This window comes from Papio anubis, unplaced genomic scaffold (genome assembly GCF_008728515.1).
Source record: "Papio anubis isolate 15944 unplaced genomic scaffold, Panubis1.0 scaffold120, whole genome shotgun sequence".
Classification (NCBI taxonomy): Eukaryota; Metazoa; Chordata; class Mammalia; order Primates; family Cercopithecidae; genus Papio; species Papio anubis.
Genome location: NW_022161137.1, coordinates 60,919 through 65,604, shown reverse-complemented (window position 1 = coordinate 65,604; position 4,686 = coordinate 60,919).

The window sequence follows — 4,686 nt, the reverse complement described above, 5'->3', positions numbered from 1 at the left end:
CCACCATCATGCCAAAAAATAGTTTCATTGCCATCTGCAGAAATGCTGTGATTACCTTTATGCCAACGCAGTTTGACATGGCTGAATTTAGTCTGAAAATCTCCATGTACACTCCAATTTGTAACAAGGTATTTACGACTCTTCCCTTTTACTTCTAACAACAATCGTGGCCCACTACCTCTACATCTAGTTCACTCTAGTTGGGAAACACCTCCAGACACATTGGGGATGGGGCATAAATATAATGTACTTGGCAGAGTTTCATTAAGTACTGTAGTATGATTATACTTAAAACTTTGAGCCACAATAATCATAGTAAAGGCAGAGATATGACTATGGTTATAGCAAACAGCCCAAGGCTCATGAGAAAGATGCAGACAATGTGGACTACTCCCAAGACATATACGTAACCCTTCAACCCCAAATTGATATGAACTATTTACTGTGCCAGTGTCTAATTCAGGATCCTGGTTTAAAAAAGGTGATGGCATCCAAGCATTATCATTAATAAATACTGGGACTTCTCTGTCTCCCCAGGCCACACCTTGATATAAGGGTGGAAAAGGAATATAAGCCCAGTATGTAAATTCTCCAGCTGTTACCTGACAATTTACTATGGCCAGCATAGCCAGGAATAAATTCAGTGGGGTTTTGGGCTGCCCAGCTTGTTGAATAACCCCTTCAGCTTCTTGAGTTAACTTTTTCAGTTGTCCCCATGTCGGGGGTTCCACACGCTGAGTTCCGAAGGTGAATGTTCTCTGAGCACTCAGATTCAGATCCTGGAATTCCTTCAGGAACTCTTCGGGTTGGCTCCTCTTCGCCATGGCACTGTTTCAACCATCGAGATGGAAACCACTCGTCTCTGGCACCTGTATAGACAAAAGCATAGCCTCGGCCCCATTGTAAAACTTTTCCTTTTAAATATGTCCCTTGTAATGAAGGATAATACACCCAGAGATTACTGTTTTGTGGCTGTTCTAAAGACTGTTGAAAATGTTTCAATGCTGCAAACTGCTGTAATTGGCGCCAAAGGTTGAGAAAATTTAAAGTAAAAAGGGCTTTCAGAATTTGATGTTTTTGGGAATCTTAGCCATCTCCCACTTTTTGTTTTAAAAGTTGTAATTTTAAGGTAGCATTGGCTTTTTAAATAATTGCTTGACCTTGACTGTTAAATGGAATACCAGTGGAATGATGAATATGGTATAAAGAGAGGAAGGTAGCCAATTTGTGAGAGCAATAAGCAGGGGCTTTATCAGTTTTTAATTCAGCAGGGACTCCCATAACTGCAAAGCAAGTAAGTAAATGAGTAATAACAGAGTCAGCCTTTTCAGAGGGTAATGACGTAGCCCACTGGAAATGTGACCACATATCAATAGTATGATGAACATATTTTAAACGACCAAAGCAAGGAACATAAGTAACAACCATTTGCCAAGTGTGATTTTGTTGAATGTCTCGAGGATTAATATCCGGACTTTAAAAAGGTGCAATAATAGGAGCACAAGATGGGCAGGCTCTGACAATAGCTCGGGCTTGATGGTGTGTTATAGAAAATCACCGTTGTAATCCTAAACTATTAGTATAATGTAGTTGGTGCTAATCCTGAGCCCGTTGGACACTGCCAATAAGTAAAGAATCAATCTGACTATTGCCAAAAGATAAAGGTCCTGGCAAAGCTGAATGAGAACGAATATGAGTGATAAAAAGGGGGGCAGTGCGGGAAGTAAGAGTTACAAATAATAAAGAAAATAATTTTTGTAAAGTAGTTTGAGGAAATAATGGTAAAGAAGTCTGAGGAATATATTTAGTTACATATACAGCATATTGGGAATCACTAACTATATTACAAGGGGTTTGAGGCCAGTCTTGTAGAACCATAAGAATGGCAAAAAGTTCCCCTTGTTGTACTGATTCAAATGGATAGTGAGAAATTTTTGAATTTTCTGAAGTCCAGTATCCAGCCTTTCCATTGCTTGAAGCATCAGTAAAAAAGGTGGAACCTTTATCTGGAGTGTAACAGATAGTATTATATGGCAGTAAAGAATATTGTTGCAGAAAAGCAAATAATTTATTACTAGGATAATGCTGAGAAAAAGAACTAGTATACTCAGTGCAAGCCACTTAACAACCCTAATGAATTTCTAACAGAGATTTAATGTATTGATTAGATAATCAGGTAATAATTTTTATAGGATCAGCACCAAGCAACTAACGAGCTGAATGTCGTCCTTTAATAATTAATTCAGCCAATTTATCAATATATGGGTGAATTTTCTTAATGGCTTTATTAGCCAAAAACAGCCACTCCAGAATATTATTATCTTGGTGTAAAATGGCCGTTGGCGGATGGGGAGTATGAAAAAGACACAACGAAAGTGGAAAATTGGGTGCAATGTAGTCAAGGTGAGCTTCACTAATTTTGTTTTCTACAAATGACAGTTTTTTTTTTGCTACAGGGGATAAAGTCCCCATAGGTTGAATACAAGTATTTACAGTTCTAAGATCAGTTAATAAGTGCCATTTTCCTTTTTTTTTTTGACAAGACAAACACAGGGGAATTCCATGCAGAAGTACTTGGTTCAATATGCCCCTTGGCCAATTGTTCCTTAGCTAAATTCTTTAAAGCCTTAAGTTTTTCTTTAGATGATGGCCACTGTTCCATCCAAACAGGAGTTGTGGTTTTCCACTTCAATTGTAAAGTTTGAGGCTTGTGGACAGTGGCTAAGAGTTTAAAGGATTGTAGCCCATTTTGAACATCATATTTTTGGCAGCTGAAGAAATATGAGGAATGCTTAAAAAGGTAAGAAATTGTTGTAAAAGATCACGGCCCTAAAGGTTAATATTAATGGGAGCAATTTAAAGAGCACTTTTCCTTGTTGTCCTTCAGGTCCTACACAGCTCAGGGGCTCAACACTTTGGTAGACTATAGAAGCAGTACCTAGGCCGGATAGAGTAACTGATACTTGTTTCTTTTTCCAATGATCAGGCCATTGAGCCAAACATTATTATATACATCCGTTCCTGTGTTGACTAATCTCTCAAAAAGTATCCCATTAATTTGCAATGAACATAAAGGTTTTTGATCAGAAACTAAAGTTTCCCAGAAAACAGTTTTCCCAGTACTACCGAAACCTCCTTGATGAGACACCTCTCTAGATAAGAAAGAGAAAAAAAGCAATAAAAGCAATTGTGCAATACGTTTCCCTGCCTGTAGGCACATAAATTGTGAGACTTGTACCATAATAAGGATTTCATCAGTAAAATCAGGATCAATAATTCCTAGGACCACCATTAACCCCCGCATAGTGCTGCTGCTTCAACCTAGTAAAAGTCCTACATGTCCCTTTGGCAAAGGACCACATACTCCGGTAGCCAACTTATATATTCCTCCATTAGGAGAGAAAGTATAAGATTGGAAAATAGCTAGGTCAGCAGTGGCACTCTGCTTAGTGGCAGCATAAAGCTGAGAAACTGGGGTAGGGTAAGATATCTTTAAGGAGGACTCGAGGTCATTCCTTGATGTTACAAGCCACTGCTCACTGGGTACTGGGGTAGGCCTGCATGTAGTTGTTGGGGCCCCAAGCCTGCAGGTCCCGGCTCCCGTTTCCCGAGAGAGGTGACAATACATTCCCACTTTTTTTAGTTTTTGAATGGCATTCATTGTTCCAATGTCGACCCTTGCCACATCGTTTACACATATCAGATGGTAACCTTTTTTCTTTTAGAGCAGAAGAGCCTAATTTTTTCCAGCATTCCTTTTTAAAATGACCGGGTTTCCCACATTGATAACATATACCTTGTTTAGAATTGCCTTTTAAAGCCTTAGAAAGTGCCCCAGAAAACAACTGAGCATTGTAAATAGCTCCTCCAACACCTGCACAAGCCCGAATGTATTCAGCTAAATCAGCTTCACTAGCTTTTAGAGGATGCAGCAATTTTTGGCACTCAGGATTAGCACTCTCAAAAGCCAGAGTATCCAAAAGAATTTTAGCAGCAGGGCCTGAACTTACAGTCTTTAATACAGCATCTTGAAGACGGGTTACAAAATCTGGATACCGGTCAGTGGCTCCTCGTAGGATCTTTACAAAAGACAAAGAAGTTTTACCCGCTATTTCAACCTTAGTCCACGCTTTTATAAACAAGGCTTTAATCTGAGTGAGAGCAATATCATCTAGGCCTGCCTGAGCATTAACAGTGGCGTATTTTCCTGAACCCATAAGCTGCTCTTCAGTAGGTCCTGGGGAATGTCGGGTAGCATTTTTTTTAGCTTGTACTCTTGCTTCCTCCCACCACCAACTTTTTAATTGAAGCCATTGCGAACGATCAAGGACTGCCTGTCCCAACGTTTCCCAGTCAATAGGAATCATCATATATTCCAAAGAGAAGGAATCGAGAAGGCCAAGAACAAATGGTGACTGAGGTCCATAATTAGCATTTCTTTCAAAAATTTAAATTGTAGGGCTGTAAAAGTCAGATTCTGGCCACCGTTTGGGAACTGAGCATTGGGGCCAAAAGCAGCCCATGTTATTGGGAATAAATCTAATTCGTCAAAATCATCCTTTTCCTTTGATTCCTTCTTTTCTCCTACAGGAGGAAGAGGCACAGAGAAAACCTGACCTGACATAGGAAAAGAGGTTGGAGGTGGAGGCAAAGGGAAATCCTTTCCCAAAGGAACAGAAGGGAAGG